This window comes from Anas platyrhynchos, chromosome 1, assembly GCF_047663525.1.
Source record: "Anas platyrhynchos isolate ZD024472 breed Pekin duck chromosome 1, IASCAAS_PekinDuck_T2T, whole genome shotgun sequence".
NCBI classification, from domain to species: domain Eukaryota; kingdom Metazoa; phylum Chordata; class Aves; order Anseriformes; family Anatidae; genus Anas; species Anas platyrhynchos.
In genome coordinates, this window is record NC_092587.1 from 100,582,244 (window position 1) to 100,595,987 (window position 13,744).

The 13,744-nt window shown below is 37.2% G+C and overlaps 1 protein-coding gene across 1 annotated transcript in view; it reads left to right on the forward strand.

The window, feature by feature from the left end:
• The window catches only part of LOC106019573 (inositol 1,4,5-trisphosphate receptor-interacting protein-like 1), a 171,388-nt gene extending 158,084 nt beyond the window's left edge, over positions 1 to 13,304 (forward strand). The window contains exons 4-6 of the mRNA XM_072025752.1: positions 480 to 592; positions 2,455 to 2,644; positions 9,248 to 13,304. The gene's annotated coding sequence lies outside the window, so the exon portion shown is untranslated. The remainder of the gene's footprint in view (positions 1 to 479; positions 593 to 2,454; positions 2,645 to 9,247) is intronic.
• The last annotated feature ends 440 nt before the right edge of the window (positions 13,305 to 13,744 follow it).

Sequence of the window (13,744 nt, forward strand, 5' to 3'; positions counted from 1 at the left end):
CCCTATTATTGTTCCTAGTTCAGTTGCAAAATCATTTTTAACAATAGAGTGGAGGTGTTAGCTTGCTTATCCCTTGTGCAGAATTCTCTATGGACTTCTAGCTATAGGAAGGGAAATTAACCTTGCTAAACTAAATTAGTCTTTTTGAACGCTGTTGTTATTTCCTCTGTCCTTCATCCTATCACAGCCATAGCTTAGATGTAGCCCAAATGGAATACTCATGTGAATGCAAAAAATTATTTTTCTTTCCAAAAGTGATGGATGCTTACCAAGTTACTGCTCTCTGTTCTCAGCAGGGTATAACAGTAACTAGCCCCTACAGAGGCATGAGCTGAAATGTAATAGTCCCTTTAAGACTTTGATTATAGTTAAGAGTACCTGAGAGTTCTGGTCAAAGTATATTAGCAACTTGATTAAATTCCTCTCCGTTTCTCTCAGACAATGCCCTTAACTGCTTCTGTTGTTTTACTGTATTAAAGGCTCATCAGAGTTATGGCTCCTGACTTAGAGAGTATTAATCACCACTGGGAGAGCACCACCAGGGTAAAGTGACAACACTGACACACTTCTGCTGCTGTGTTTTATGAAGAAGGTCAGTATTACCTTTATTGCATTGGCATTTGTAAGACAGCAATTCTACACTTAGATTTTTTTGAAGTGTCAAGGACATGACTCTAACTGGGTATGTGAAGACTGCCTCAAATTTCCTTGCAGGACTTTTTATTAAGATATTTACGTGTCTTTATTGTACCTACATGTGATCTAGGAACAATAGTAGTTTCACAGATCTATTAGGTTGATAAAAGTGACTTTTTTTGTTGTTGTTTCATTAATGTTTGAAATGTTAGAGTCATACCCACTGATACACTGATAAGTAAAAAGGTAGGTACATCTAGCAACTTGATACTCACATCAGGGAAAAAGATATTGCCTAGATTAAATGTGTATACTGTTTACTAATATTTAGCTTGACTGAACATGTAGCTGCAGCAATATAAAATTAACATGAAAATAAAGTCCTGGATTATCTTTATGAATGAAATAGGTGTGCAGAGCATAAACACATTTGTCTGTGTACCCTGATTGGATAGTAGATATGGTTCTATTTTTATAAAAGATACATTCCTTTTTGAAACAGATATTTATTATTTGCTATCCCTGTTTTGCAGCACAAAATGTATCTATATGTATTCAAATTATTTTGTAGGTATAAGCCTTCAGAAAAGAGGTGTGGTAAACAAGATTATAGTCACTACATTACTTGGAAAATGGTTTAGTCTTGCATTTTCAGATACTTAAGTATTCATTTACAGTGAACAACAAAGCTTCAAAGCTTTTTTCCCCCATCTTTTCTAAGCTTTCCTTTGCTGTTTTATCTACATGCAGTTAAATAATTATATTTAATGATTAATCATTTGATATGAGCCAAAGTGATCTTTTTAATTAGCAGTAGCAATACTACACCTTGTTTTTTGCATTAGGATGGTAGGTAATTTTTTATTTATTGTTTGCTTTCATACTAAAGGGTTCAGGAGAGATGTTTATCAGGACAATTAGTGACCCTAGGGTTATTTTAGCTAGGAAAACAAGCCAAATCGAAATTATAACATCCCAGCATGCCTTTGATCAGATGTAGCATTGCTCTCTGTGGACTCAGAGAACATGCTTCTTTGCCAAGAACATCTGGCTTTTGAAAAGCTGATAATAAATTTGGGATTCCTTTAAGAAAATCAGAAAAGAATTGCAAACCCAGGAGTAACTTATGTAGTGTTTTGTTGTTGTTTGGTTTTGGGTTTGGTTTTGTTTATTTTGAAGTGGAAGCAGTTTAATTTCCCTTAGGGATGAAGAGCAGAATGAGAAGGACTCGTCAGTCAGTAAAGCTAGCCTAAACAAATTATTCAGTAGATGCATTGAGTTCTGCAAACACCAGAAATTACGATTTTAACTGAAGTTTGCAAAGTACGTTGGCACATACATCATGAATGTGAAGCAGTGAGAAAGATTTTTAAAAACTATCATTCTAAACAAGTTATATTCTGTTCTGTATATTGAATTAGAGAAATTTCCTTATAAAAAGATTTATTTATCGATTTGAATAAGAAAATATTCCTATAAAAAATCTTTTTTTTAAAAAATATATTTATTTTTTGATTCTCTTGGGATTGACTCAATCAGAAGTTTAAGCACATGTCTAATTTAAAAGCTATGATTAGCTTCATGGAGACTAACTTAATATATATGATTTAAATTCAGCATGTCACTAAAGTAATTTGCTGAACCAGAGTCTATGTTCTATGCATGCAAGAATATCTATGCTGCTTCCATCTGTGGTGCATTGTTACCTTCACATTATAGCTAAGAAGTGTTTTAATTTAATCCACGCTGCACTATGTCACCACCAGAATCTAAAACATTTTTGTTTTGTTTTATTTTCCAAATAATTTAAATTTTTAGACCATTATCAAGTATGTCTTTTCTTCCTTGAAGCCGAACACATTGACTTCAGATGATTACGCTTAACTTTCCCAGAAGTCCAGACAAGCAGATGATAACTTCCACCAGGACAATAGAGTGAAGCTCAAGGACACACAGAATCTCATTTTCCAAACCTGGAAAATAAGCACCAGAATGACTCATCAGCCAGGTATGTTTACTGTGCTGAAGTAGCTTATCAGTAAAAGAAACAGACTTAAAAATCATTTGTGCATACAGATGAGTGGTTCTGTAGTTTTGCGTTTCATAGTTTTGTGCAGATGTATGTTAGCAGCACTAAAAACATTATCAAGGCCTCAGTGGAAGGGCAAATGGATCTTTTCTCAGTGGGTATAGAAATTTGTTCTTGCTAGAAGCTGTATCCTTCTGCCATGTACCGCATAGTTATTTAGATAGCAGAATGAAGACTATCTGAAAGCAGGTCTTCTGTGCAGCAGGAAAGCTAAAATTTTGCTCTTCTGTCCCAACATGCTATTATCTAGGAAGCATGCATGTTCAGGAAAGACAAGAGTAAGAAACATTTGATTAAATGCACTGTCATTTATATGACAGTTGTTGCTTGTTTTGGGGGCAAAACCTCAAAAACCTTAGTGAAATCAGTAGTCAAATAGCTGTTGTAAACTAGGAGTAGTTTGTGAATATGGATCAGAATTTTGTTTGTTGCATATGTTCATCCATAGTATATTATTATTATATATAGTATATATATCCATATATATATATAAGTATATATATATATATATATATAAGTATATAATACCTGTTTGCAGGAATTGGGTGCACATTGCATTTGGGAGAATGTCTATTAATGTTTTTACCAACTGATAAATGTAACCTGTGCTAAGAAGTTAAGAGGATTTATATAGTACCTAGAGATAGTTTCATGTTGTTTATTTTCTTGTTTTTTGCTTACCTTCTTTTCTCAGCTACATGACAGAATTCTGTTTTCCTTCCCTCCCCCTCTGTGCCCCCCCCCAAATCACAGAATGAAAGAGGCAATGAGCTATCTCTCTTTTAGAGATCTGTGTATTCTTCATTTACATAAGTGAGTGATCTATGATTTGTGGCATTTCAATAGGAAAAGACCTTATAAAATATTTACATTTTGAGAGATTTGAAGAATTACAATCAACGCCTAATTAACTCACACAAGAAATATTACATTCTGTGATGATCATGACACCAAGTTCCTTAATGTTACATTCCTACTGTAATTGTTGTCATTCTCTGCTTTCATCCCATCACCTTTTTTGTGTCTTTCATTCCAACTTTGATCATTCACCTTGACAAATCTCAGTTCAGCATGGGACTGGCGTATATGTTTAAGTTTTAAACATTGATTACCTCATTAGCCAGTTGCACTTCTACTCTTGCTAACGGCCCTTAGTTCAGAAATATACATAAATAGTTTTCTGAATCATGATGGAATAGCTGGCTGGCTCAATGTCTTTAACATAAAACTTTCATTAGACCCTGCTAAGGAACCTAACCAGGTTTGATGTTTTGCTGGCCTGGGCCAGCAAAAACCCATGGAAAATAGAAATTAAGACATACTTTGAGAATAATAATCAGTAAAGCAGATTAAAAAAAAAGGGGGAAAAAAAAAAGGAGGACAGTATCAAACGTGGGGTGATTCTGTAAGAGAAATTCTATCAAAACCTTCTAAATTTTTCTTGAGAGAACAGATCAGTATGTAGAATGCTCTTTCTTAGGTGGCATTCTGCTGGTTCCAGCAGCAATACTGACTCACCAAATGACAGCCTCAGGTTGTTTTCATCTACCACATAGAGGTTAACATAGTTTACAAAATCACAGGTCATTGTACTGATTTCAATCTCAACGTTTTATTCTGATCAGATTTATTAGCTTGGCCAGTATTTTTGTAAAGCTAAAGGTCTGGACATGAATGAGAAGGATGAAGCAAAGGAAAGGAATTCATTATGGTAGTATTACCACAGAAGACAACCTTAATCACAATGAAGGGGGACAAATTTCCTTTTTTGCTTTAATCTTTACATGTCTAGCTATGATGCTTTCTCTTTGGTTCTTTCAACAAAACTATTAAAACCAATGCAGAAGTGGGAGGAAATCCACTGTCTGTTGACAGTCTTAGGGCACAAAATAGCTGTTCACTCTCTGCTTGCTTCTTGGACCCTATGGCCTCTCAGCCACGATTTGTAGAAAATTTTTTTTCATTTTAGCAGTACTTACCTTTGTCTGTAAATGCATATCGGAATCTAAAGTATATAATAACAATAAACATAGTATATAATAACCATATGGGATTAATATATAGTAGAAAATAATAAAAATAACTAATGATACATAATAGTAACATAAAATGGAATAATCAAATGTCAGTCTTTCTCCTGGTCCTTGTATATCACCAGTTATACTTCAGGTTTTGAATCTCCAGGGAGGAAAAAATTATTCTTTTCAACCTGTACTGGTGTGATAGAAGTCAGCTTTTGTGCTTCTGTGAGCCAGTGACTTACAGCATTGTCTGAAGCCAAGTATAATTTGAGTGGCTGAAATACAAGCTGCCACGTGCAGTTTACTAGTCTGCAGTAGTGAACTATGATGTTCTATTACAGCCATTTAATGGCACTTGAGTGATTAGAATTTATGTTTGCTGCACATACAGTGACACAGTGGCTTTTTCTAATTAAGGCAATATTAGAGAACTGTTCTCTTGGTTAGTGCCAAATGATGATCTTCAGTGTGGGATATTCCTAGCCCCAAAATATGCAATGGAAAAATGGTTCTACCTCTAGGCATACAAGCTTTGTCTTTCACTAGGTTCATTTCAGTTTGACATATTTAAATTAAACTATCAGAAGCTTTCTGTGGGAACACCGGGAAGGATCCTAGAATCAGTGTAAGGAGAACAGCCTTTGGTGGCATCCCGGAGCTCAGGAATATGGGAATGTACAACTAGAGACACCATGCTGAGCCCACACAAGAGGTTCTGAGAACTCTCCTTGCACCCTTAGTTTAGCAGGTACTCCAGAGTGCTTCAGCAGCCCTTTTAGAAATGGAGTCTCTGTGTTACTCAGATTTACCAATATTTCTTTTAAAAATAGCACTTCCTCTGTAGACACAGTATTGAAAATGACTGACATCACAATGAAATAATCAGGTTACAGTATAAATCATTTACAGTAATTTGCTGAATTCCACAACACTTCTAATTTCCTTTGTGAATCATTTTCTTACATGCTTGTTCAATTCTGTGTTGTATACCAAAGTTGGATTTAGTAGATTAAGAAGCAGAAGCTTTGTACACAATTCAGAATGTGGCTGTCAAGTTTTGCTGGCTATCAGGTCCTCAGTCACCTGAGAAATATTAAATCTTTAAAGACCTTTCCTATGCCACATTTTTTCTACATGTTACAAGTTTTGTATAATAGAGACTATTATTGTAGAAGATACTTGAATGGCAATATTAATATATTTTTCTTCCTCTCTAACATTTCATTTTCTTATTAAAATCAAGCACTCCAGTTAAAGAAAAAAAAATAAAAAATAAATTAAATAAACAAACAAACAAACAAAAAGAAAAACACTGCAGAAACTGATCATGCTAATGATTCTTCCAATCATACTGTGTGTCATTTTGTTATATCTTCGGAATGCATCTTAATATTTAAAACATGCTAACTTCTGACTTAATCTCCTTCCTCCAAATCCTATATTACAATCACAAGGTGTCCCAAGCATACTACACACTCTCACAACTTTGTGTTATGTTGTATTTTGTTTCAGGGTTTGGGAGGTGGGTTGTTGTTTTTTTTGCCACACAGTATTTTTCATTTGTTTGCCTGATACTACAGTATTACAAGACTCCAGGTCTATGAGGTCAATGGCCTCCAGTTCCAGGAAGTTTCCAAGGGAATATTTTCTATTTGTGTTTACATATCCTGAATCTGTGCTTTCAAAGTCATTTTTTCATCTGAGTGTTTCCTTCTGCTGGCTTGCATTTATTTCTTCCATTGTAATAACATACTTCATTGACAAAAGAACCCAAGGGGACGTATGCAGCTAAACAGAAATTTTCAGATGGAGAATAGAAAGCAAACAGGTACATGCTAAAGCAAATTTTGACTTAGATATTGCTTTTGCCATTTCTAAAATCAAAGGGGAAAAGTCATGTATTAAGTCTTTCCTCTCCCTGTTAAATTACTTGAAAGTCTATCTGTAGGCTCAGCACAGAATTTCACTAGGAGTTGAGCAAGCTGTGTTCTATCAAGACTCTTTCTGAAGATATTACTGGTAATTGAATTTTAATTTCTTATGGTGAAAAGAAACATTTAGAAACAGAATAATATAAAATACACACACACACACACACAAAACCAAAAAAAAAAAACAAAAAAAAAACCACTTTGATATGGTTATTAAGGGTTTAGTAAAACAGTAAGCCAGTATTTATTTATTTATTTATTTAATCTAGTGAGTGCAGAAAAGCAGGTATGACTTACATGCAGAACTACAGCAGTAAGAAGAAAACAGTGGTGTGATTGTACCAATCAATTCCATCTAGTTTTTCGGAGTTGTAAACATTCGCTGTTCTATAGGGCTTTGTTATGCATGAGTGCAATATTACTTCCTAACTTTTTTCCTACCACATATACATATTTTCTGCTGAATTATTTTACAGAGATATAAATGTATAATTTTTAGAAATTTAGAGATATAAATATAACTGTATAATTATTTTCTGCTCTATTTTACAGAAATCCACACAGCCTGGAAGTGGTATTTTTTTCTAGTGTTTCTTGAGCTTGCACAGAACAGAGAAATATGTTAAACAAGATAACTGACTGTAAGATAAGAATTGCTACAGCTATATTAATTGAAAAGCTGTAGTAGCATTTGCTGCAATATTCTGAATAGTCCATTGAACTCTAGCTTGAAATTAATCTGAAAAAGAAACACAATTTCATATAGGGTTTATTTCTCATGGAAAGGGCTTTAAAATGAACATCAAAATACTACTAGTGTATCTACTCTGAGAAGTTGTCTATGGAAACTTAGCAGTTTTCCAATTAAAAGTGAAAATTCAAGTTTTTCTGTTTATGTAATAAGTATGCACATGGTACTGCATGCTTTGGCATGCTTTGGACTTTTTTTTTTTTTTTTTTTTTCCCAGCATTCTCTTAGAGGTCCTGGTGAAGAGTCCCTGAAAAATAATTTCTCAGTTAGAAAGAAGTTACACAAAGATTGTTTCTGTAGACTTGGAGACCACAGTTCAAAGAGCAGCTCTACCTTAGACTATCTAATCTCATGTTGAACTGGCAGTCTTTTTCTTAGATTTTCTTTGTGTTCCAGAGTTGGTATTGTAGACATCTTTTTAAGTATCGTACATGTATGTGTCTATACCCCACAGTCCCTTGCTACCTGTGTGTTCCACACCTGGAAAATTTAGCTATCACCATGCCTATCTGCTCCAAAGTAACCACAGAAATTATCATTTTTAATCAGCTGAAATCTGTATAAACATAAATATTTTCAAGGTAGAGAAACTGAACTGGTAATTCTGAGCACTGCGCTATATATATTAATTTATTCAAGATACTAACACTAGTGTATCACTTGAAAGCAATTTAGCAGGAAATGAAGAAATACAATGGAGCAAAGCCAGTAATTTTTCTAGTTATCAACAGGCTCTTTACCCAGTATCACTGGCTCTGGCTTTAACACTGCTCAAGGTAGTCCTCAGATTTCAGCTTTCACTGCAGCATGAGCTCTTTAAACTGACTGAGCTCTTTTTGTTACCAGCATTTTCACTGGATGAAAGTTTGGCTTTGTACTCAGATGTCTCCTAAGAACTGTTCATTCTTAACTGTCCATAGAAGTTAAATAAAGTCCATGACCCTCACATCCTTATTAATTTTACTTTATCAGGTTGCTTTTGTTTTTTTCTTTCAAATTTTCTAAGCTCGGTATGTTCCAGTAAGAAATAGTGACAATAAGAGAATCCAATTATCTCTAGATGGATGAAGTCCTCAAAGCTGTATTTTCAGAGATAGAAAGAATGATGAAAGTGAAAATGCCAAGGCACACATAGTTATCAAACAGTGAAACAAAATGCTAGTGCAACATGATGTGATGGGAAGTTATGTGCTGAGAGCTTCCATCCTTTCTGGAAAATCCTACACATAATGACATACAGAGATATACCAGAACTATTGCACGCGTGGCATGTGCACTGTGAACCCAGTGCATCCTGATCATAGACTGACTCTGCAAATAACCTTCTATGAAACAGAGGAATCAAGGGGCTCAAGTGTATTACACATGGAGCTAGCACAAGGCATGCATGGCAGGACTGGAGTACTCTTGCATGTTTCTGTGCAAACACCACACATTTAAACTCTGCTATCTGTTCAGGACATAAGGGCTTTGAGAAGGATTTCTGAATATCTGGAAATTTAGGAGTGAAGGGTTGAAGTGGGTGATTAATAGTATAGAACTATAGGACCCTTAGCCTTTACCTCAATCTATCAAATTCTGTGCCTCCACACAGGCTCAAAATATTATATTCATAAATTATTCCTGAAGCATGATGTAATAAAAATACATGTTTTTCATTGAAAATGAATAGAATGTTTGTTTGTCTGTTTTTTTTTTGTTTGTTTTGTTTTGTGTTTTTTCTTTCTTTCCTGACATCTTACATGAATTTCAAAAGCCATGTCACTTAAAAAACAAGGCTTGCTTTATAATTTATTTATTACATCTCATTATTCCCTAGCAAGATGCATGAAGAGACCAAATCCTCTGAATGAATTCTGCAGTGGAAGCTAAAAGGATTCAATAGGAAATAGGAAACCCCAGTCACCCAGGAATCTTGGAAGTGATTGTGGACTGGTCAGAAGACAAAGACTTTGGAATATTGCCAGAGGAGGAGGTGACACATGCTGAAGAGGCCCCGCTGTGTAATAAACTACAAGAAAATGAGTTGTGCTATGCACAGTTCACTGATGGGTCCTGTTGTATTGTGCAAAAGCATCAAAGATGGAAGGCTGCTGTATGGAGTCCTACATGACAAGTCATAGAAACTGCTGAAGGAGATGGTGAATCAAGCCAATTTGTAGAAGTGAAGGTCATCCAGCTGGCTTTAGATATTGCTGAATGAGAAAAGTGGTCAGCGCTCTGGCTGTATACTGACTCACGTCAAATGCCCTATGTGGGTAGTTACAGCAATGGAAGTAGAGCAACTGGCAGCGCAGAGGCAAACCCATCTGGGCTGCTGCATTGTGGCAAGATATTCTCACCCGAGAAGAGAACCTGGTTATAAAAGTATGTCATGTAGATACTCATGTATCCAAGTCAGGCTACTGAAGAACATCAAAACAAACAGCAGGTGGAATGGCTCAGGTGGATCTGGACTGGCCAAAAAAGGTTGAATTATTTATAGCTCAGTGGGCCCATGACACCTCAGGCCATCAAGGCAGAGATGCAACATACAGATGGGCTCATAATCAAGTGGTGGATCTGGCCATGGACACTATTGCATGGGTTATCGATGAATGTGAAATACACACAACAATCAAGCAAGCCAATTGGTTAAAAACTCTCTGGTATGGAGGATGATGTCTGAAATATAAATACAGGGAACCTGCCAAGGCAAGCACCATGTACTTACAGTGGTGGAAGTAACCACTGGATGGTTAGAAACATATGCCATCTCCCATGCTACCACCCAGAACACTCTTCTGGGCCTTGAAAAAAAAGGTTTTACAGTGACATAGCACCCCAGAAAGAATTGAATCAGATGAAAGGACTCATTTTTGAAACAACCACATAGACAGCTGGGCCAAAGAGCATGGCATTGAGTGGGTATATCACATCCCCTATCATGCACCAGCTTCTGGGAAAATTGAACAATATAATGGACGATTAAAGACTACACTGAAAATGATGGGACATGCAAATATTGGAGTACCTATTTAGCAAATGCCACCTGGTTAATCACCACTAGAGGATCTGCCAACCAAGCTGGTCTTGCCCAATCAAAACTTCTATGTACTGTAGAAGGGGATAAAGTCCCTGTATTGCATATAAAAAACATACTGGAGGAGACTGGGTTATTCCTGCCTCAGGCAAGGGCAAACATCCATGGGATTGCTTTTGTTCAGGGGCCCAAGTACACTTGGTGGGTAATGCAGAAAATGGGGAAGTCCAGTGTGTTCCTCAGGGGATTTGATTTGGGGTGAGAATAGCCTGTGATTTGAATTGTAATATTCCAGTTTCTGTATCTATATAATGCTGAATACCATCACTATTCTGTTAATGTTATTACAGTAAGAGTCACCCAGACTGATGAAGAATGAATTTTGATGGAACCAAGCACAGAGCAGTGGTGATAGAACACAATAAGCTCTGTGGTGATGGAACCAGAGCTGCCTTCAGCGTGCAACAGGCCAACATCAGACAGCATCCCTTCTGACCTGAAGTACCATTTTGACACAAAGAAGTCCAAGGTCATGGACTAAAAGACATGACAACAGACATTTAGAGAGATGGCCCACAAACTAAGGGGATAGTGTCTGCGTGTCATAAAGCGGGAAGGGTGGCAGTGGTTAATTAGAATCTATCGGAAAGCGTGGGACCTGAGCAAGGCTTAAATATTATTGGAGAGGTGGATATTGTCCTGATTTGGCTGGGACAGAGTTAGTTTGCTTTATAGTGGCTGATACAGTGTCATGTTTTGGATATAGGAAGAAAATAACGTTGATAACACACCAATGTTTTTGATGTTTCAGAGTAGTGATTACACAGAGCCAAGGACTTTTCAACTTCTCATGGTGACATGTCAGTGAGGAGGCTGGGGATGCACAAGAAGCTGGGAGGAGACACAGACTGGATATCTGACCCAAACTAGCCAAAAGGATATTCCATCTTCTATGAAGTTATGCTCAATAATTGTTATAATGATGAGAACTGCTTTGTATCAAAATTGCCTAACTTTGGATTATTTACTAGCACAAGAAGGAGAAGTCTGTGGAAAATTTAGCTTTAGTAATTGCTGTTTAAAGATTGATAAAAAGGGTGTTTTCTTCCTAGTAGCTGATAGAATGTTATGTTCTGGTTTAGGATGAGAAGAATGTTAATAATATGCTGATGTTTTAATTGTTTTGAATTGTTACAGAGCAGTGCTTACACCAAGCCAAGGACCAAGCCAAATTCAGCTTCTCACTGTCCTGCCAGCAGGCAGGCTGGGAGGAGAGCCGGACTGCTCGGGGTTAGGTTGGGCATCAGACAGCAGGTGGTGAGCAATTGCATTGTGCATCACTTGTTTCGTATACATTATTACTAGTAGTAATATTATCATCATTATTATTGTTATTATTATTTTCTTGTTTTTATCTCAACTCACAGGCTTCACTTTCCCATTTCTCTCTCCCATCCCAGAGAAGGAGGGGGGGGAGGTGAGCGAGCAAACACAAACCTGGAAGGATATGGAATGGGATTTATTTTCATGGCTGCCTGGTGGACCATGGGTTAAAAGAGTGTTATTTTTATTGTTATGTGGTGTAAAGATGTTATTGTTTATACCTTGTATGATACCTTGTCTTACATTATTAATACACCGGGTGATAAATAGTACATTGGTAATAACTTCGTTAAAAAAGGAAGGGAATATGTCAATTATGATGCTTAAGAATTGGACCCTCCAAGAACGGACTGATGAAATCCAGTTAACAACAGAAGAGACATGAATTGTTGATATTAAAAAGAAGATAAGGGATTGTGAGGAATGTGTTAACAATTCGTGTCCATAAAGAATAATTCTGTTTGAATCCTGCCTGCCTCTGGGCCCTGCACTGGCAATTTAATTCTTGAACCACAGATGCAGTGTGTCCCAGTCTCCCCCTCATTCTAGTCAATTTATCAACGTCTTCAGAAAACACTCCCTAAATTTATGAACCTGTTTGCTTTTGATATTCCAGACTTCTATTTCTAACAGTTACAGCCTTTTTTCCTGTCTTCTTCAAGATTAACTTAACACTGCTATAGATGTGACTGTCCCTGTGAATGGCTGGGGAAGAATGTTTTAATTACTAATGAAGCATCAAATAAGAAAGCTGTTTGTGTTTGATGTCTGGGAGTTTCAGAACAACTGATAACAACTAGTGACTGTTATGGGATACTATGAGGATCCTTGGTATCTGGCCAGGGGGGCCAAGAGATTAAGAGGAAGAAAAAAGAAGCTGAAAGACGGTTGGGAGACAAGACCTGCAGAGAGTGTACAGAGAGTGTTCCATAAACTTGGAATAGTGCCGAGTGAGTACAAAGGTGAGAGGAAGACTACGAGCCTTCAGCATGAAAGACCCCTAGAGACCCCCAGAGGAGACTGATGCGCATGCTCCAGTAGGAGGGACTGGACCCCGGAAACTAATTATAATAACCTGTTTTTTTTAGAAGTAGTAATGAATATGTATTAGTTTAGGAGCATAAAAATTAGCTGCTTGATGTAACTGGTGTGCATCCTGGTGGAGCGGAGACTCCCGGTGCACCCAGCGCTGTTTGCTTACCTCTATTCCTTTATATTCTTTTAATGAATCCTATTTTTTAATTTAATCCTAATTTGAATCCTGAGCCATTCATAACAGGTTCCTAGGCTTTGATTTGATATTTTAGCAGTGTGGAAAGCAACTCAACAAAACCAGTGACGTTCTCCAAGCCTTTTAAATCACACCCCTCTCTACAGGGTCAAATGGGTCCCTTCTTGTAAAGGAAAGGTTCGATGTAGAGGTAGTGTCTGGATGCACTATGGATGGAATAAATCCTAAGTTTGCAAATCATACTATCTATGAGGAGATGTGAGCTCCCTTGTGTATAGACAGGCCTTGTGGCGAGATCTTGACAAGTCCGAGTGCCAGGCAATCACTGACGTATGAAGTTTAACAGGGACAAGCGACAGATTCTTCACCTACATGTAGGTTGGGGCAACATTGCCTATGCATACAGAGTGGGGGATGAGCAGCCCTGCAGCAAGGGATCTGGGCACTGTGGTCAGTGGCAAGTTGAATAGGTATCAACAGCGTACCCTGCGGCCAGGAGGGCCACCCATACCCTGGGCTGCATCAGGCACGGCATTCCTAGCCAGCTGAGGGAAAGGATTGTCCTGCTCTGCTCTGCTCTGCTCTGCACTGATGTGGCTTCACCTCAAGCACTGTGTGCAGTTTTGGGTGCCACAAAATAAGAAGTACATAGAGCTGTTAGAGAGTGTCCAAAGGAAGCT